The sequence below is a fragment of the Tamandua tetradactyla genome, chromosome 5 (assembly GCF_023851605.1).
Source record: "Tamandua tetradactyla isolate mTamTet1 chromosome 5, mTamTet1.pri, whole genome shotgun sequence".
NCBI classification, from domain to species: domain Eukaryota; kingdom Metazoa; phylum Chordata; class Mammalia; order Pilosa; family Myrmecophagidae; genus Tamandua; species Tamandua tetradactyla.
In genome coordinates this window covers 170,031,656-170,054,221 of record NC_135331.1, presented here as the reverse complement: position 1 = coordinate 170,054,221, position 22,566 = coordinate 170,031,656, and the positions used below count along the sequence as shown (strand labels likewise).

The 22,566-nt window shown below is 37.0% G+C and overlaps 1 long non-coding RNA gene across 1 annotated transcript in view; it reads left to right on the top strand.

Moving 5' to 3' along the window:
- The first annotated feature begins 78 nt into the window (after positions 1 to 78).
- Positions 79 to 22,566, top strand: part of LOC143685071 (uncharacterized) — a 51,555-nt gene continuing 29,067 nt past the window's right edge. The window contains exon 1 of the long non-coding RNA XR_013176355.1: positions 79 to 372. This is a non-coding gene — a long non-coding RNA (uncharacterized LOC143685071). The remainder of the gene's footprint in view (positions 373 to 22,566) is intronic.

Below are 22,566 nucleotides of genomic sequence, written 5' to 3'. Positions count from 1 at the left end.
GGTCACGTTGCGGAAATATGGCCTCTAGCCACCAAGGGAGAGCTCCAAACCGGAAGTTGATGTGGTTGCCTAGGGGACCGATGTCTCTCTCCTACCCTAGCATCACACACATTTATACGATTCCAGTTTTCTGTTACCTTTTGTTTTTTGCTCAAGCAGAACACAGCCTCAAAGGGCTGTGTATTTTTCTTTATTAGCTAGCTGAAATGTTCTTTTTCCACTTGACTATTTTGAGTCCACAGAGGCCATGCGGGCTGGCGCCGCCACCCGCCACCTGGGGCCTGAAGGCCAAGACGTGAGACACGGCCAAACTGTTGTGAGGACATACCGGCCCTCTCCCCGGGCTTCCTGGGAAGCGGAGGGTTTTTGAAGGTTTGTTCCTTACTCAACTTTCTAAAACTTACTGGCTCCGTTATTTTTCTGCCACTCCACAAACATTTGTTGAATCTGGTGTGTAAAGTTTCACTTGTATTATCTCAATCCTCAAAGCAAAATTCTAAATTACATGTTGTAATCTTTTGCAGATAGGAAGATTAGGTCATAGAGAATAAGTAACAGGTTCTCCAAGGTCAGACAGCAAATCAGTGGCTGTAAATAAACAGTGTAACAGTAGCGCGAGAAAGAAATCTGGATCCATAGCTGCGGTTTCAAGCACACTTCTACGCCAGTAATCCAACTGTGGAAAGCAGGTGCAGCAGGCGTTAATGACAGCGGAGAAAGAATGGGCTTATCTTCTTTATACGATTCCAGTTTTCTGTTGCCTTTTGTTTTTTGCTCAAGCAGAACACAGCCTCAAAGGGCTGTGTATTTTTCTTTATTCGCTAGCTGAAATGTTCTTTTTCCACTTGACTATTTTATGGCTCATCCACTTAGGCTCCCAAGCTATACACCTGAGTGAGTCCCATCATCGCTTCCCTCACAGCCCATCTCTCCAGCCCCATCCATTTAAGTCATTAAGTCCTTTCCAGTTTATCTCAGAAATGTCTTAAATCCAATGCCAACTCTCCATCCCCAGTGCCTTAGTTCTTATGCTCCTCTTTTCTTGCTTAGACCACTGCAAATGTTTCTAATTGGCCTCCAGACTTCATGCTTTGAAAATTTCATTGGGGCCCTCTGGAACTTCAAGGTGATGATGTATGGCAGGATCTTAAAAATTACCGTCAGGCACTCAGGTGAGAGAGAGAGAGTAGTTTGAGATCACATTGTGGCCGGGAGCATGGCTGTCCAGCTCCACTACACTTCCCAGCTTAGTTTACTGTTGAATGTGAGCAGAAGGGCTGATATTGTGTTTTTCATACAGGTAACAGCTCTTTATGATAGTACCTGAGTTACTTGTTATAACTGAATATTTTTTCTCATTCTTACATTCAAGTTTTTTAAAAACGAATTATGCTTATTAAATCTGAGAAAAGCCCTGGTTGAGATTGATAGTTCATATTAAACCTATTAATTATAAAAATAAAAATTTATATATTTGTGCTGTCACTTAGAGATGGTTAAAAAAAAAAAGAGGAAGAGAGATTGAGGTAGAGAGAGTGATGAATGAATGAGACAGACTACCTACTCCAGCTGGAATCCAGGGTAGGGTCTAGTCAGTGATCAGTTTTCCAAGTTCAGAAACTCAAGTGTTAGTTTATCTAGAACTGATCAGTACCTACAGAACTGACTGATGTTGTAACTGAGAAATCAAGATTTAAGGGATGATTTTGATTACTGAATCATTATAGAGATATTCCTTTTTGCTTTCTGGTATGTTGGAGTAAACAGAGGGAAATACCTGAAATCTCTAAATTGTGATCCAGCTGCCTTGATCTCTTATAATGACTGTATAGCCTTTATCTTGTGCCCCTGTGATTGTAAAAACCTTGTGACTTACCTTCATTTGTACTCAGTTATCCAAATTTTCAACTTTGGAGTCTTGTAATCACTGAAGACAGTCTCTAATGTTTATGAATGAAGGGTCTTGGGTCATCCCAGAAGTAACCCACCCCAAGTCCAATGTTACCCTGATACTCAAGACTGGATCTAACCAAAGTGAGCCTGCCTGACATGCACAGTAGCTTAGACTTTAACCTATAGGTCACCTATACCTCATTCCACCATTTTCTTACATAAGTTTTGTGACTAAGCGTGTAATCAGTCTGTGCATGCTCAATAATCAGATCACCTCTAATTACATCATCTGGAGCCACTGTGCTCATTATCCCAGACCTGCCCATCTTTTCCTCTGATAAAGCTATCAGAATTACTGCAGTTCAGGGAGGCAGATTTTGAGCTGATAGGCCATTTGCTCTCCTACTACATGCCTAATAATAAACTTTTTCTCTCTTTGAAACCCTTGTGTCTCAGGAATTGCTTATTAGAGAGTCTTAAGCAAAAGAATCCATGGCTTTTGTCTGGTAACAATAGGGTTAGACCCACAGATCTATCTATATCTAGGTATCTATCCATCCAGATAGTTATAAACAGAATGATAGGCCCTTTTTCAAGTATTCCCATTCCTTCCCATCTGGAAGTCAAATGATAATCTAGGCAAAGGTCAACAAGCTACAGCCCACAGCCCATATCTGACCACATCTCATTTATGTAAATAAAGTTTTATTGGAACACAGCCACGCCCATTTGTTTACACATTATCTAGTTTTTGTGCTACAACAGCAGAGTTGAGTAGTTGTGACGGAGACTTCATGGTCTGCAAAGCCTAAAATATTTACTTACTGCCTCTTTACAGAAAAAGTTTGCCAATTCATGGATTAAAAGTTTCCCTATTAAAGGGTGCACGGGTGGTTCAGTGGTAGAATGGTCGCCTTTCAGGTGGGATACCCAGGTTTGATTCCCAGACCATGCCCCACCACCCCCAAAAATAAAAGTTGCCCTATTAGAATGAAAATCATAGCAGAAGGAATTATATATGTCCTTAAACTCTAGAACCAGATAAATTGCCCTTTCCCACTTTAAGCTAGAATCCTAGCAGTGTTGAGAATATACTGACAAATTCTTACCATTTAAATGTGTTCCATTTCAAAAACTATCCTTGAATTCTGAATTACCAGTCTTCCCATTATAGATGTGTCTTCAATTTCCTAGATTTCAGTTTATCTTCCATTGTTATGACTTAAATTACTATCTTTCCTTTTAGGGAGATAACCTGGGCCTTATGCTGAGATTTACAAAGCACGCTATTTTTATTAGCAATATCTTTATAAGTCATTTCTTTGGTATGTTATTTTCTTGAAAAATTTCTACAGAAGGCTACTCTTGGCCATTTAAAGTTGGTTCTTGTTAGTTTTGAAATGTTAATTCTCCCCTGCCATTGGGGAATAACATTTTCTGGCTTTGTCCACAAAACCTTAGAGGAATGGATCTGGGGTTATCAGCTAAGGAGTGTCCAACAGCATGTATTGACCACCTCAGCTTCTCAGCATTGAATCGCACAAAGAGGTAAACTTTGCTACAAGTCAAAAAGGTTCAAATGAGCAGTAACCTTTGGGCATCAAATCAGCTAGTTATCAATTTATTGCCTCTCAGTTCTAAATTAACCTTTAAGTACCTGCTCAGTGAAAATGCATAGGACTCTAAGCATTTCTCCTTTACAGTGCGCACTCTGTTAAACTTTTTTCAGTAGACGATGCTGGAGAGACGCTGTAGGGGGGAAGGAAGCTTCCCCTGATGCTGGTTTGCTGCATTTTGGTTTTTTTTGCTCCTGCCGCACAGTCTAACAGCCATGTATAGGGACTCAGCCACTGGTCTTCTGCCAAAGCTATTCTTATAACCAAGAAGTTAGGACTTAGGGGATGATTATGATTGCTGAATCATTACATAGATATTCCTTTTTTACCTTCTGATATATTAGAGTATATAGAGGCAAATACCTGAACTGTAATCCAGTTGCCTTGCTCTTCAATAATGATTATATAGCACTTATCTTGTGTCCTTGTAATTACAAAAACTTTGTCACAATGGGTGCATGATGAGAATGCTCATATGCCAGGTGTGAATCCTGACCCATACACTACCACCACCCCTACCCCCGCCCAAAAAAACCCAAAAGGCTTGTCACTTTATCCATGTTTTTCTGTTTGATTATTTAACTTAGTGTCTTAAAAACACAAAGGCAACCCCCTAATGTTAATGGAGGAATTTGAATCCTTTCAGAACTGACAACTGACTTGTAATGGTTCTAGCATAGCTCCACTCCTTTACATTTGTAATTTGTTTCTGTTTATGTGTACCATTGAAATGGTAACAACTCCATTTCCCCTTGTTTGAATCCATAAAAACCTTGAACTTCTTAGACTTAGGGAGCCAGATTTTTAAGCCCATAGGCCCAGAAATCTTCTGCTTCATGCCTAGCAATAAACTCTCTCTTTGAAACCCTGATGTCTCAGCAATTGGTCATTTGAGCAGATGGGACAGAGAACCCACCCCTTTCTCCAGTAACACTCAGGCCCTCTGTGGCCTTGTATCATCCCCCATTCCCTTCCTGGGCCCAGTGAACACCTCCACTCTGCCTCCCCAAGCTGACTCCACACCTATACTGGCAGTAGTTTATTGCCTCCTGCAAACCCACCTAGCAGCCTCCTTTCATCTGTGCCCTGAGGGTTGTTTCCTGCCACCTTCCTGATGCAGACAGTATGCACACCAGGCTCCCAGCTCCACTAGAAAGCAGACTCCTGATACCCTGATTCCCTTATACATGCCTGTCTACTAGCCTTAGCTTGCCTGCCCCCCAAAGAGTTGTTTCCTGCTGCTCAGCGACAGTGGACCAGCTCTGTCCTGGACAATCCCATGACTTTTCCACCATAGAATACACTGGACCACATCTTCTCCAATAAGATCTAGTGCAAAGTACCAGGGCCAGTGATTCCCCTCGATATTGAGAGCATTCCCCTTCATATTGAGAGCAGGCTATTGCACGTAACCTGGACAGAGATTAAAGATCTGACCTCCTCAGGGCGGGGGGTGGGGGAGGGGTAACATACATATGGTATCATATACAAGGCACTGACACTCCCCTTCCTTGATCACTGCTGATAACAGATCTCCAAACCCCTGTGTCACAAGCCCCTGCTGAAACTCTTTTGTCACACCCTATGAAATCTCTTTGTTCTGAACCCTTATAAGCCACCCTCTGACACTTCCAGCCCCTTTGCAGAGCTCTAACTTCTACTTCCTGACCTGTGCCACCAGGAAGAATCTTCTATTGGTAAGTCCCAATAAAATTCATGTCTGACTCTGCCTGATGTGTCTTTGGTCTTCAGGCTACCCCAATCAAAGCCCTCCAAGAGCTGGGTTGAAACGTCTAGCTGTGGAGAGGGGTGTCCCCTCCACATTTAGCCTTCCTTGGATACTCTCCCTTTGCCCTAGGCTGTTCTTTATCGTTTTCTTTACATTTTAATATTTATTCTGCTCTCATAATTTAACAATTCGGATATCAGACAAAAGTGGTGTTTTCTCTGCCCAATGCACTCAAATGACCAATTCCTGATACAGTGGGGTTTCACAAAGAGCTAGCTGCGAAGCAGGAGATCAGATAGCTTAAAAATCTGTCTCCTGTACTGCAGTAATTCTGATAGTTTTATATTATCAAAAAATGGGCAGGTTTTAGGATAATGAATACAATGGCTCTAGATGATGTAATTAAAGATGATCTAATTGAGCATGTGCAGATTGATTACATTCTTAGTTGCAGAACATCTATAAGAACTTAATAGGATGAGGGTGTGATTTCTGGTAATATAAGGAGGTATAAGTCATAGGTTAAAGTCTAAGCTACTGTGTGTGTCTGGCAGGCCCATTTTGATTACATCCAGTTTCGGTTATCAAGATAACTTTGAAATTGGGGTGAGTTAGTTATGGACTGACCAAAGACCCTACATGAATAAACATTAGGGGCTGTCTTTAGTGATCATAGACTCTAAAGTTAAAAAAAAAATGGATAAAACGGGTACAAGTGAAGGTCAGTGGTAAGGCTTTTACAAGCACAAAGGCACACGGTAAAGGCATACAGTCATGCTCACAGATCAAGGCAGCTGGGTTGCAGGCCAGAAATTTCAGGTATTTCCCTCTGTCTAATATATCAAAAAGTAAAAAAGGAATATCTATATAATGATTCAGTAAAATCATTCCTTAAATCCTAACTTCTCAGTTACAGTTCTTTTTATTAAATTTTATCTGTTCAAATTACTCAGATTGTCTGTCTCTGAATCCAGACACACTATGTTAAAGAAAAATTTTCATTTACATATATTTCTGTGAGACCTATTCAGGATGTCTGGATGCATCAAGAAGCATCAAATACCAGATGTTGAATTTATTTCCACTATGGCTTGTAAAATCTAAGCTTGTTCTATCCATAGGAGTTATATTGTATGATAAAACCCAAACTTAAAATAATAATCATGAAAATAAACATTTTTATTGCAAATAAAAATAAAAATACCAAGTTGACATTTCATAATTATTATAAAATAGCTACTTGTTGGCTTCAATTTCACAGAATTTAAAGGCATGACCCACTGTAAAATATTATTGACATTTTTATATCAATATGAGTTTTTGTGTCCTTTTTTCCTGTGGAAGGGCCAAATCATTTCTATACGATTAGTCTGAAGCACTCTTTATGTAAAAACTACCTATTTCTGTACAGTTATGTTCATAGTGGCATTATTCACAGTTGCCAAAAGATGAAGCAACCCAAGTTGTCCATCAACAGATGAATGGATAACCAAAATGTGGTATAAACAAACAATGCAATTGTATTCAGCCATACAAAGGAATGAAATTCTGATGCATGCTGCAATATGATTGAAACTTGAGGACATCATGTTGAGTAAAATAAGCCAAATACAAAAGGAAAAGTGATACAATTTTTTGTGATACAATTTAATATGCAAATTCATAGAGTCAAACCTAGAATACAGGTTACAAGGTGCCAGGGTTGGGGATAGGGGATAGGGAGTGTGGTAATTAGGTTCAGGTGTCAATTTGGCCAGGTGAAGGTGCCTAGTTCTGTTGCTGTGAATATGAGCCAGTGGCATGTGAAGCTCATCTGTTGATTACACCTGCAGTCAGGTAGGAGGCGTGCCTGCTGCAATGAATGATGTTTGATTTAATTGGCTGGTGCTTAAATGAGAGAGGTCAACATAGCACAGCCTAAGCACCTCAGCATACCTTACCTCAGCAGCTCAGCCCAGGCCTTTGGAGATGCAGAAAGGAATCACCCCAGGGAAAGATGTTGGAACCCAGAGGCCTGGAGAGAAGGCCAGTGGAGATCGCCCTGTGCCTTCCCCTGTAAGAGAGAACCTCAGATGAAAGTTAGCTGCCTTTCCTCTGAAGAACTATACATTTTTAACTAAATAAATCTCCTTTTATTAAAAGCCAATCCATCTCTGTTATGTTGCATTCTGGCAGCTTTGCAAACTAAAACAGGGAGTTAATGCTTAATTGGTAGAGTTTCTGTTTGGGGTGATAGAAAAGTTTTGGTAATGGATCCTGGTGATGGTAGCACAACACTGCGAATGTAATTAACACCATTGAATTGTATATTTGAAAGTGGTTAAAATGGGAAGTTTTAGGTTGTATATATGTTATCAGAATAAAAAATTTTAAAGCCATAGAACTAGACAATGCAAAGAGTGAACCCTAATGTAACTATGGACTACTGTTAATAATATAATTATAATAATATTGCTTCATCAATTATAACACAAAGTACCACACTAATGCAAAGTGGTAATAAGAGGGAAAACTGTGTGTGTGTGTGTGAACTCTGTACTTTCTATGTTTCTGTAAACGTACAACTGCTCTAATAAAAAAACCATTACACAACAGCTTAAAAAAAATCTTGGAGGGGTTTTGAAAATCAGTAAGATAAAAGATAATTAACCCAGTAAAAAAAATGGACAAAGGATATATACAGATAAATCACAAAGGATGAAATATAAATTGCCAATAAAAACTGTAAAACATGTTCAATTGTAATTAAAGAAATGGAAAAAATGGTATTTACACTTTCCTGGGGGAAAAAACCACCATAAAATAATGGAGATTTCTTCTATTGGTAGAAATAACTTTCTCAAGATTCTTTTAAGCCAATATAACAGTTGTATAGTTATGAATGATCAACTCAGATTTCCAAATTGGTGCATTATTCATTTTTCAGAAATTCTTAATCCCTAGGAGCACAATTTCTTGGTAATGGTACTGAAAATAAAATGTCACAAAGTCATACCACTGCCTGAGTGTACAATTTAACAAATTTTCTGATTACATGTTTTTCATAATTTTCACCTTTTTTGCATGGGCAAACACCAGGAATTGAACCTGGGTCTCTGGCATGGCAGGTGGGAATTCTGCCAAGGAGCCACCATCGCACTGCCCCATAATTTTATGTATATAATAAATTGCCTTGAAATGGTCATTACAATCCTATATTAGCAAATGTATTTTCATTTTTTGATAGAAATACACACACTTGTGTAATATCTTAGATTGCAAACTTCAGAATTACAGAATCCTAGTAATTCCATTCTAGAAACTCCAACTTAAGAAGATAATCATAAATGTAGAAGGAAATTTTTATATTAAAAAAGTCATGTTTAAATAGAGAAATTTAAACAATGCAAATGTCTAAAATAAATGTAAAAATAATAAAATAAAAATAGGAAAAAGTAAAAGTAATGAAATAAAAATGGAAAAATAAATTGTGGTCAAGAAAACAAAATTAAAATGATTTTTAAAGTAGATATTCTTTATAACCTATTAATTTCCAACAACCAGACTAATAATATCTTTAAACAGACAAAATTCAGTTTCATTTGGGAAGTTGTCCAGAAGCCTGCCCTTTTACCAATCTTAACCTTATTTCATAAATCATGGTAAAAATCACGGTGAAGTACATACTAAAAATCATAAGGTTGGGCGCAACCACACTAATACTGATCATAGAATCAAGAGGTTTAATTCCAGAATTCCCCTAAAATGAGGACTAACCCCTGGAATGTGTTTGGCATTCCAGTGGTATATTGGTGGCATGTATTTTAGAAGAGCCAGGAAAGAGGAAAATTTGCCTTCCAGAGAATAAGTGGTGTACATTAGTGCAATTTTATCTTCAAAGCAAGACTTTTTTTCCTCAGAGGAAGCTATGCCACTTAGTAGAAAAAGCACCTTTGGGATCAGGCAAATTAGGTTCAAACCCCAGTTCCCTTACTTATTAGTTTAGGCAAGTTACTTAAGCTCTCTAAGCCTTAGGTTCCTAATCTGTAAAATGAGTGATAATGAAGATTAAATGAGATGACATATGTAAAGAACCTAAGTGGTAACAAAGCGAGGCTGCTGTTATGCTGGTAATGTAAAGCACTAATTCTCAACCCTGTAAGAGCCAAACACTCCTTCTTATAACACATATATTGTCTTCTTTACTACTCTGAAATAAAATTCATGAATAATCTTATCTTTGGACATCATTAAAAAAACCATATTATATCCACATTATTTTGAATAACTAAAAAGCAATTCATGATAAAATAACATGCTTTTTCAGAATGTGAATGTTTTGTGCACTTCACTGGAATACAAAATAATCAGATGCTTGCACCTATATAAAATGAAGAGGATTGGTGTTAAATAATTAAGAAACCATTCCATTCCAAGAACAAGAAAATTAAAGAATAGAGGTACAAGAGGACGCTAAAATAAAAACAAGTGTTAGGATGAATAATAATCAACCAGACTTAGTTTGTAAATAGGCAGCGGGATCAAAAACCTTTATTAAAATAGGAACAACAGGGTGGGCCAGGGTGGCTCGGCAGGCAGAATTCTCACCTGCCATGGGGGAGACCCAGGATCAATTCTTGATGCCATCCTATGCAAAAAACAAAACAACAACAAAAGAACAGTCATGTGGGCAGGCCAAGGTGGCTCAACAGGCAAAATTCTAGCCTGCCATGCTGGAGACCCAGATTCAATTCCTGGTGCCTGCCCATGTTAAAAAAAAAAAAAAAAAAGTATTTAAAAAAGGGCGGAGCACAGTGGCTCAGCAGGCAGAGTTCTCGCCTGCGATGCCGGAGACCCGTGTTCGATTCCTGGTGCCTCCCGTGCAAAAAATAAATAAATAATCCACATAAAAAACACTATGGTAGAATTCTCACCCATCATGTGGGAGACCCAGGTTTGATTCCCAGTCCATGCACTTCCCAAACAAAAAAAGCAAGCAAACAAAAATTCAACAAATGGTGCTGCGATAAAGGGATACTCACATGGAAAAAGAATGAAATGTAACCCCCACTGTTCAGCATACCAAAAATAAAAAAATAAATAAAAAAGACTATGGAGTCCATATTTCTGAAAAGGTGATGTGTAATAAAAGATGAATTGGAAAACAATACAACGAAAGGTCTATGTTATATCTCTAGGGATAATATTCATGTATTGGAAACAATAGGCAATCCCAAAAGAAATAATTTTAATATGCATTTTTATGGATTTCTTACAATTGTACTATAAATATCAAATAGAATATTTTAAATATATAGAAAGCAAAAAATTTTAAACCTTTATTAAGTAATTTAATGCAATTGCTGTATTAATGTTTAATTTGATAATATTTTATTTAAGTCTACAACCCCTCTTTTACACTTGCAGTTTCATTGCTTTTATAATAACTGTACTTCCACATTGAAACCTTTCTATTAAATCCATAGCTGGAAATGCTATAAAGAGTAATCTAGCTTTTCTCTAGAAGGGGGTGTGAAAGTTTTAATGCATCCCAAACCTTTCATATTGGAATATTAAATTGTGCCTTGACCTCCAGGTCATTTTTTGAACCTCAGTTTCAAGTGGATTAATCACCCAGTCTGTTAAGGTTAATTTCCTATAAATCTTTAGCCATCACATTTTTAAAAATACTACCCAAACAAGAACAAAATATTTTAAAAGTGGCATCTTTAACCCTATTCTTATTTAACTGCACAAAGATGGAATTGATAAAAAATTGCAGGAAGCAGATATTTTAAATAATGTAACTTTATGGAGAAATCCTAAGGTAATTCCTTTACTTGAATGATATTGCACTATAAGAAGGAACCTCCTTAACTTCTAATATATCTAGAATATATGTCAGATCATTTCACATATTTCAATTTGTATGTTTAAATTTTCATTGATGGAATAAAAATATCAATGGTATGTGTTTTAGTTTCCTTGGCTGCTCAAGTAAACATCATGCTTAAATGTGGGAATTTATTAGCTCATGGTTTTGAGGCCTATATGAAAGTCCAAATCAAGGCATCATCAAGGTGATGAATTCTTCCCATTGACAGATGCCCTGGGGCTGGCTGCCCATGGTCCTTTATCTCAGGTGCCTCTTGCCATATGGCAATGCACATGGCAGTCTCTCCTGGCCTTTTTCTTCTGGGTCCTGTTGACCTTCAGCCTCTTCCTTCCTGTGGCTTTCTCTTCTGTCTGAATTTCATTGTGCTTATAAAGATCTCCAGTAATAGGATTAAGACTCAACCTGGTTGAAGGATGAGTCTTAATTTCTAAGTAAACTCATCAAAAAGTCCTACTTAGGGTTGGCCTTAACCTCTAAGTAAACTCATCAAAAAGTCCTACTTAGGGTTGGCCACGGTGGCTCAGCAGTCAGAATTCTCATCTGCCATGCTGGAGACCCAGTTTCGATTCCCTGTGCCTGCCCACATTAAAAAAAAAAGTCCTACTTATGGATTTACATGCACAGGAATGGATTAAGTTTAAGAACATGTTTTTCTGGGATAACGTGGTGATTTCAAATCACCACAGTACTCATAGTGAACAAAAATCTTAAAAACAATATGCACTGGAGAGCCATTTTACTTACATGTATAGATAAGATATTCAAAACCTTCTTCATTGGCATTGCAGTTTATGAAATAATTATTTTTCAGGGATCATTTTAATTTTTTTCTTTGTTTATTACCACTGAGCACATTGTTATTTTTGAAGTCTTTCTATTAGGATTCTTGAAGATAAGTATAGTTGATGAATAGCAAAATACCTGATGTAATATGGTGTGTGAATATATCTCAATAAAATTGCATTAAAATAACACCTGATGCTACTTTAAGTCAGCCATAAACCTATACTGCTAACAAGCATAGCTATTGTTTCTTATGCTGCAGAGCAGTGACATTGTAAAAAGTTAAATTTTTTCATAAAATAATTTTTTAGAGTTTCAATTGTTGTATCCATTGTTAGTAACTTTGGAACTAAATTTTCCTTTGTGATTTTTTTATTCCCTATGAATATTACTCATGCACATGAGAAAGACTCATTATCATGCAGAATGCTTTCATCCATTTGTAATGAAAATCTCTTGAATACAAGTCATTACATGGCCAATTTTCAACATCTTTTTTTTTACCATCTTAATTCTTCTTGACACACTCAATTCTTCTCAGCGAAACAAGAAATTATTCCTATTTAATTTCTTTCCTTCAGGTTAATAAACTCTTAAAAGGTGACAAGGTTAATTTTTCTCTGACATTGGATGATTTACTACATTACATAGTCATTTGTGCTATTCTGTAAGAAACAATAAAACCATCTTTCTGATTAGGAAAATTAATTTTAAACATTCCAATGACAGTAAGATAATTTCAAAACTTATTTCAAATTTCAGGATTGTGCTGGTTTGAAAGAATTATGTGCCCTAGAAAAGCCATGTTTTAATCTTGATCTATCTGGTGGAGGCAGCAGTTTCTTTTAATCCCTATTCAGTACTATAGGTTGGAGACTTGATTAGATTATCGCCACAGAGATCTGATTTACCCAATTGGGGTATTAACCTTTCAGAGAGGGAGTTGTGGCTCCACCCATTCCAGGTGGATCTTGATTAGTTTACTGGAATCCTTTAAAAGAGGAAGCATTTTGGAGAGAGTCCCTTTTAGAGCCATGAGAACCATGAAAGCCCATGCAACCAGAAACTTTTGTAAATGAAGAAGGTAAATGCCCCTGGGGAGCTTCATAAAACAAGAAGCCTGGAGAGAAACCTAATAGATGTCACCATAGGTTTGCCATGTGCCTTTCCAGTTGAAAGAGGAACTCTCAACCTCATCAGTCTTTTTGAATCAAGGTATCTTTCCCTGGATGCCTTAGCTTGGAACTTCCTATAGACTTGCTTTAACTGGGACATTTTCATGGCCCTTAGTACTGTAAACTAGCAACTTATTAAATCCCCCCTTTTAAAAAGCCTTTCCATTTCTGGTGTATTGCATTCAGCAGCTAGCAAACTATAACAAGGAGAACAATTTATCTCTGCCAACTTATCACCATGTTTCTTTTCAAGAGGTCACTTAATCTTGATGGTTTCATTGCTTCATTAGAAAGAAAAACACATTGACAAAGTAGGCAAATTGATAATTGTTCCTTTCTGAACATCGAGCATAGACGTAAGACCCAATTTGAAATAGTCAGCTGAATCTTGACACTTTTTCTTTAGAATCATTGAAATAGGGACTAAATCGGTATATTCATGTAGATGTATCACATCCCAATGAATGCAACAAATCTCTGTAAATACACACTGAGTTTTATTGGATGAGTATTGGCTATTCATATACCCTGAATGCATTGCCTTTGGTGATATTCAAAAATAGAAAACCACTCTTGGTAAAATTCTAAAAGAAATAAAATGTTATGTTCCTTCGATTTACATGATAATTTTCCTTCTTGGAAATTTAATGTTTATTGAAACTTCGCCCTCACAAATTTCCAAATTGCCCTCTGGGGGCAATAGCTCTTTAGTTGAGAACCACTCCTGTAAAGTATCTGTCTCAAAGTCTGGTAGACAGCATTCTATCAAATTGCCAGGGGCAACAGAAGAAAGTGTCATTCCAGTTGTCTGCTGTGAGGATTCTAGATAAAAGTTTTCCTTTGTAAATTGCTTCATAATGTTCACATATGATAAAGGTCACATATAATAAGATATTCCTTTTGCTCTTAAGCCCCAAAGCATTTTTTCTTTGCTAGCAAAGAAAGGTAAGGATGATAGTTCCTAGGTGGTAAATCCTCTCTTATCAATAATTTGCTCACTGGTATCTGAAGAGACTAGTCTTTCTCTGTTTGAAAACCCTGATACATACAAAAGAGTGAAAGTGGACCTGTAACTTACACTATATGCAAAATTAACTCAAAATGGATCAATGATCTAAATATAGAGCTAAAACTATAAAACTGTTAGAAGAAAACATAGGGAAACATCTTCAAGACCTTGGATTAGGCAGTGGATTCTTAGACTTTACACTAGAAACACAAACGACAAAAGAAAAATAGATAAATTGGACTTCATCAAAATAAAAACTGATGCATCAAAGGACATTATCAAGAAAGTGAAAAGACAAGCTACAAAATGGGAAAAAATATTTGGAAACTCTATATGTTCTAGTTTGCTAGCTGCCAGAATGCAATATACCAGGAATGGAATGGCTTTAAAAAATGGGAATTTAATAAGTTACAACTTTACAGTTCTAAGGCTGAGAAAATGTCACAATTAAAACAAGTCTATAGAAATGTCCAATCTAAGGCATCCAGGGAAAGATACATGATTCAAGAAGGCCAATGACGTTCAATGTTTCTCTCTCAGCTGGAAAGGTATGTGGTGAACATGGAGGGGTCTGCTAGCTTTTCGTGGCTCTACAAAAGGGACTCTCTCCAAAATGTTTCCTCTTTTAAAGGATTCCAGTAAGCAACTCCACCTTCAATGGGTGGAGACCCACCTCCATGGAAATCATCTAATCAAAAGTTACCACCCATAATTAGGTGGGTCACATCTCCATGGGAACAATCAAAATGCTCCCACCCAGGAATATTGAATGAGGATTAAAGGACATGGCTTTTCTGGGGTCCACCACAGATTCAAACCAGTACACTATATATCTAATAAGGGTTTAATATCCAGAATACATATAACTGCTATAATTCAAGGACAAAAAGACAAGCCAATTCTATTTAAAAATGGACAAAAGACTTGAAGCCACTTTTCCAAAGAAGATATACAAATGGCCAATAAGCATATGAAAAGATGCTCAAAAAAGATAGCCTTTAGGGAAATGCAAATCAAAACCAAAATGATATAACACTTCGTATCCACTAGAATGACTATTATTTTTTAAATGGAAAGTAACAATTGTTGGTGAGAAGGTAGAGAAAAGGAACTCTTATACATTGTTGGTGGGAATATAAAATGGTGCAACCACTGTGGGAAACAGTTTGGCAGTTCCTCATAAAGTATAGAATTACTGTATAACCCAGCAATTGTACTTCTCGGTTTATACTAAAAAAAAATGAAAGTAGGAACTTGAACAGATACAGTAAACCACTGTTCATAGCATAATTATTCACAATGGCCAAATGTGAGAACAACCCAATGTCCATCAACAGATAATGAATGGATAAACAAAATGTGGTATATAATTAAAATGGAATGTTAGCCATAAAAAGAAATGAAGTTCTGATAAATGCTATAACACAAATGACCTTTAAGATACCATGTTGAGTGAAATAAACTAGACACAAGAGGACAGATATTATGTGATTTCATTTATATGAAACAAGTAGAATACACAATTCATAGATTCAAAAAGTAGATTAGAGCTGGGAGGAAGGAAGAAAGGGGAATCAATGCTTAACGGGTAGAGAACTTCTGATTGAAGAGTCATGGATGGTGGTAATAGTAACATAAGATTGAAAATGTAAATAATGCCACTGATTGTATTGTGGTGAAAATGGAAAATTTTTGGTTTATATGTTATCATAATTGGAAGAAAGGAAGGAAGGAAACCCTGTGATAATGTCAGATGCCTTGAAAGATGATGCCCATTCTTCTTAAAGACCCACAACAACCACCCTTTGTTGCCATTAGACCCATAACTAGAGTTAAATATCAACATATTTCAGGGACACAGGTACACACTATGACCCACGAAGAAAGAGCTTACACACCAAAAGAATTGCAATTCTTTGTTAATATATACCAGCAGAGAAGAAATACAGATTGCGCAACAGGACTAATTATAAAGATTCAGAAATGGATTGCACAATACTACCTGATGGTAGCACAATAATACAAGTACACTGAATGAAGCTGAATGTGAGTATAATTGAGGGAGAAGGGATGGGGATACATATGAACCAGAAGGAAAGATAGAGGATAAAGACTGAGATGATATAACTTAGGAATGTCTAGAGTGGACAATGATGGTGATTAAACGTACAAATAAATTTTTTTGCTCGAAGGAGAACAAATGATGTCAACATTGCAAGGGGTTGAAAATGGATGGTATACAGGAAAAGGTACAATCAATGCAAGCTAGAGTTTATAGTCAATAGTAGCATTGTAATATGCTTCCACTGAATATAACAAAAGCATTATGCCCAAATTAAATGTCAACAGGCAGGAGGCATGGGGAAGGTATATGGATTCTGTGTGGAAGAAAAGGAAATGTTTCCCTATAGATTATGGTGGTGAATGCATGTCTATATACTTAGGTTGGATTGTATGATGTGTAAATAAAACTGTTTAAAAATGAACAGAGAGACACAAGTGCTAGAGAAAATGTGGAGGAAGAGATGTTCCTATTCACTGTTGGTAGGGAAACTGAGAGGAACAGCCCCTTGGAGGGCAGGGTGGTGGCTCCACAGGAGGCTAGGGGTGGGGCTGCCATATGATCCTGAAACCCATTGCTCAGTACATACCTAGATAACTGAGTGTGGGGACTCAAATGGACATTGGCATACTGGTGTTTCTGACAGCAGTATTCATGATTCACAATGGATGAAGGTGGCCTAAGGATACAATGATTAAGGAATGGAAGGGTGAACTATGGTGTATACATACAATGAACTACTGCGCTGCAGCAAGAAGGAATGAAGTTGTGAGGCATGCAACTAGTTGAATGAACCTTAAGGACAGTGTGTTGAATAAAACATCAGAAACAAAAAGACAAATATTATCATGCCTCACTCAGGAACTAACTATAATATACAAACTTGGAGAACTGAAATCGAGAGCGTGGGTTATCAAGCCTTTTGTAAAGGGTCTTAGATTGTAAGCTCTTACAACAGTCACATACATCGGGGAGTTGTAACTGATATTTCTAAATCTGGAGATACTGAGCTATTTGTATTTGATTTGGTTGTTCCCTGAAACTTTGGGTATTTATGTGACACCTGAGACTCAGAGCACTAAAGCTATGAAAGTCAGCATTACCCCATTTAGCAACTGTTTAAAAAGCTGAAAAAGTGATCAGACTTCGTCTTGAGATATGAATGAAGGTGATCTGGAGAGGACTAAGGTAAATCAAAATACTGCGTAAAGGATGATAGTCCATATTTTCAAACTTCAACCTCTGGGTGAGATCAAAAGTAGAAAGGTTTTATTTGGTGCAAAATTTATATTTTTGGTAGCACATTTCTAATTTAACTTTTATAATCAGTTTACTTGAACACCATAATTACATGGAATTCTGAATAGGGCATGAGATCTTATTGGTTTGTACAGATTAATATGATGCCCTGATATATTCCAGAGTAATTGGGGCAGAGAATAAAAAAAAGTATTTGCAAAGTCCCCTTGGGGAACTTGGGAGAAAGGAGGAAATATTCAAATTCATTATCTGGGGAATTCCAGATACTCCTGCAAGTGGTGGGGACAAAAAATTCATTTCTCTTCGAATTGACAATGACTCATTAACCAGTTGGTTTTGATGTCCTCATCACAAAGGTAGATGAGTTGGTACAACGGGCAACAAAATATTCCCGTAAGCCATTCCTACCCTGGGATGGCTAGCAGTAACTTAACAATAGCTAGAGGTGACTGCAAACCACAGAGAGATATTCCGCTACATCCACACTCAATCAGCTCCTCTCCAGCTGGATCCTAACATCAGCAGTTATAAGGAATATCAGTTAGGGTTTAATCCGAGAAGTAGAACCATATATATGTTACGTATAATGAAAAATTTATTACAGAGATATGACCTTATGCAGTTGTGGGAGCTGGTTCAATAGTTTCTGTAAGGCTTTGTCTCTAGTGTGGGAACTTGAAATACGTAGGGCAAACAAGCAGGAAGGGAAGATGGATATAAAGTGGGGGAGAATGAGGACAAACTGAACCATAGATGGGCTGAAACCAATGTTAGTCTCTTACCACTCAATTTCAGTGATGAAGGTGGCCTGCAGGAGAAGCAAATGCTCTTGTCACAGGGTTAAAGAAGCTGCAGGCCTTTGCTACCATACACCATTGAGGTAAATGTGTGTAAGCTACAACAGCACCAAGGGCTCTAAACTCAGATTAAAAATAAAAAGTAGTCAAAGAAGACCTAAATAAATGGGAGGACATTCTGTGTTCATGGATTGGAAGACCAAATCATTAAGATTTCAATTCTACCCCAAATGGTTTCTTGATTCAATATAATCCCAATAAAAATTTCAACAGCCTACTTTGCAGAAATGGAAAGGCCAATTATCAAATTTATTTTGAAGGGTAAGGAGCTCCAAATAGACAAAAACATCTTGAAAAAGAATGAAATTAGAGGACTCACGCTTCCTAACTTTAAAGCTTATTACTAAATTACAGAGGTCAAAACAGCATGGAACTGGCACATAGATATATAGACCAAAGCAATCAAATTGAAAGTTCAGAAATAGACCCTGACATCTATGGCCAATTGATATTTGACAAGGCTACTAATTTTATGCAAGTGGAGAAGAAGAGTATCTTCAACAAATGGTGCTGGGAGAACTGGCTATCCATATGCAAAAGAATGAAAGGGGAGCCCTATCTCACTCCATATGCAAAAATTAACTCAAAATGAATCAAAGACCTAAATATAAAAGCCAGAACTATAAAACTCCTAGGAAAAAATGTAGGTAAACATGTTCCAAGATCTTGGGGTAGGCAATGGTTTACACCCAAAGCACAAACAAAAGAAAAAATAGATAAATGAGCTCTCCTCAAGATTAAAAACTTTTGTCCATCAAAGGAGTTGGTCACAAAAGTAAAAAGACAACCTATTCAGTGGGAAAAAAAGTTTGGAAACCACATAACCAATAAGGGTTTAATATCTAGAATATATAAAGAAATCCTACAACTCAACAATAAAAAGACAAACAACCCAATTTAAAAATGGGCAAAAGGCTCTTTGTCACATCTACTGTGAGAATAAAGAACATTCTCAGCAACCAGACTGTCAACATTCCAGCAAATGTCACCATCATGCTGAAGGGATGCACAGTTATTATGAAGGGCCCCCAAAGGAACCTTGTGTAGGAACTTCAATCATATCAGTGTAGAACTCAATCTACTTGGGAAAGAAAAGAAGAGGCTTTGGGTTGACAAATGGTGGGGAAGTAGAAGGAGCTGGCTACAGTTTGCACTATCTGTAGTCATATACAGAACACGATCAAAGGTGTCACACAGGGCTTCTGTTACAAGATGAATCTGTGTACACTCACTTCCCCATCAATGTTATTTGGGAGAGTGGGTCTCTGGTTGAAATCTGGAATTTTTAGGATGAAAAATACATCTGCATTGTTCAGATAAGGCCAGGTATAGCCTGTTCAGTATCTCAAACCCAGAAAGATGAGTTAGTTCTTGAAGGAAATGACATTAAAAACTTGTATCAAATTCAGCTGCTTTGATTCAGCAAGCCACAACAGTTAAAAAGAAGGATATAGTATCTGTGTCTCTGAAAAAGGAATAGTTCAGTGGACTGATAAATAAGATCTTAAATAAATAAGGAGTTGTGCAGCAATGGAAACAACAAGATGCCAGACCTTGATTTTAAAGATGCAATAAAGTTCATCTGTGAAATTGAGAAAGAAATGGGCAAAAAGACTTGAATAGACATTTCTCAAAAAAAAAAAAAAAAAAAGATACACAAGTGGCTAAAAAGCACATGAAAAGATGCTCGATATCACTAGCTATGAGGAAAATGAAAATCAAAACCACAATGAATAACATTTCACATCCACGAGAAAGGCTACTATTAAAAAACCAGAAAGTTGGGCAGTGCAATGGTGGCTCAGTAGGCAGAATTCTTGCCTGACATGCTGGAGACCCAGGTTCGATTCCCGGTGCCTGCCCATGCAAAAAAACACACACACAAAAACCTGAAAATTCCGGGTGTTGAAGGAGGATGTGGAGAAATGGGAGCACTCATCCATTGCTGGTAGGAATGTTAAATGTGCAGCAGCTGTGGAAGGCAGTTTGAAAGTTTGTCAAGAAGCTAAATATAGAATTACCGTATGTCTCAGCAATCCCAATCCTAGGTATGTACTCAGAAAAACTGAAAGCAGGGACTTGAACAGATATTTGTACACCAATGTTCATAACAGCATTATTCACAATTGCCAAAAGATAGAAGCAACCCAAGTATCCACCAACCAATGCATGGATAAACAAAATGTGGTATCTACATATGATGGAATATTACTCGACTGTAAGAAGGAATGAAGTCCTGATGCATGTGACAATATGGATAAACCTTGAAGACATTATGCTGAGTGAAATTAGCCAGAAACAGAAGGATAAATATTTATAATCTCACTGATATAAACCAATTATAATAAGCAAACTCATAGATTTAGAATCTCGAATATAGGTTACCAGGGGATAGATTGGGAATAGGGAACACAGAGCTAGAGCTTGAATTGTACAGAATTTCTATTTAAGTTGATTGTAAAGGTTTGGGAATGGATGGTGGTGATGGCAGCACATTATTGTGAGTGTAATTAACAGCATGGAATTATGTATGTGATTGTGGTTGAAAGGGGAAGTTTTGGGTTGTGTATGTTACTAGAATGAAAGAAGAGGAAACTCAGTGAACCCTGTTGTGGACAATGAACTGGGGTTCATAGTATAATTAGGACAATAAGATGTCCTTTCATGAATTAAAATAACTGTTCGAAACTCATACAAGTTGTAATAATAGGATGGGATAAAGGAAACAAATACACTTGTGCTGGTTTAAAAGGATGTATGTCCCCTAGAAAAGCCATGTTTTAATCTAAATCCCAATTCTTAAAGGCAGAATAATCCCAGGGAGCTTCATGAAACAGGAAGCCAGGAGAGAAAGCTAGCAAATGACGCCTTTCTTGCCATGTGCCCTTCCAGCCGAGAGAGAAGCCCTGACTGTGTTCACCATGTGCCTTCTCACTTGAGAGAGAAACCCTGAATTTCATCGGCCTTCTTGAACCAAGGTATTTTCCCTGGATGCCTTTGATTGGACATTTCTATAGACTTGTTTTAATTAGGACATTTTCTTGGCATTAGAACTGTAAACTAGCAACTTATTAAATTTAAAAATCATTCCGTTTCTGGTATATTGCACTCTGGCAACTAACAAACTATAACAACACCTAATGTAGAATTTCAACTATAGTTAATATTACTATTTTAATATATTTCCATCAATTGTAACAAAGATACCACACTAATGCAAAATGTCAACAATAGGGTTTTTTCCAGACTTTTCTGTGAACCTACAACTTCTCTAACTAAAATAATAATTCAAAAAAATAAAAAATAAAAACATTATGGCATAGGAAAGGTAACAGACATAAAATACTACATATTTTGTGATTCCATTTAAATAAAATTTAAATATAAATAAATCTGTAGAGATAGAAATAGATTAGTGGTCTTGTAGGGCTGGAGAAGGATAGGGGGATTGAAAGGTGACTGCTAAGGGGTACTTGGTTTTTCTTTTTGAAGTAATGAAAATATTCTAAATTTCACTGTGGTGATGAATGCTCTGAATATGCTAAAAACCATTGATTGTACACTTTGTATGAATTGTATGATAAGTGAATATATCTTAATAAAATTACTTTAAAAAAAAGAGAATATACTTTGGAATGTGTTCTAGTTTGAAAGCTGTCAGAATGTGACATACCAAAAAACAGAACGGCTTTTAAAAAGGGGAAATTATTAAGTTGTAAGTTTACAGTTCTAAGGCTGTGAAAATGTCCAAATTAAGACATGGCTATGAAAATGTAATTAAGGCACCAACAAGAGGTTACCTTCATTCCAGAAAGGCCGGTGAAGTTCAGGGTTTCTCTCAGCTGGAAGGGTGCATGGCGATGTCTGCTAGCTTTCTCTCCTGGCTTCTTGTTTCATTAAGCTTTTCTGGGGGCGTTTTCCTTCTTTCTTTCCAAAGATGAAGTGGGCCTCAAAACTTTTTCCAAAGTGGTTCCCTTTTAAAGGGCTCCAGTGAGCAACCTAACCTTGAATGGGTGGAGACACATCTCCATGGAAACCATCTAATCAAAAGTTACCACCCACAATTGGATGGGTCACATCTCCATGGAAACAATATAAAAGATCCTACCCAGCAATACCAAATGAGGATTGGCTTTTCTGGGGTACATAACAGATTCAAACTGGTACAGAATACCAGGCAAAAAGACCAAGTCACTTATTTTTTTAATCTTAAAAACCCAAAAAGTTTATTGGTTTAAAAAAATTAAATTTGCATTTTTATTACTAATTTATATAAATATTTTTTCATAAGCTTCTCAGCCATTTCC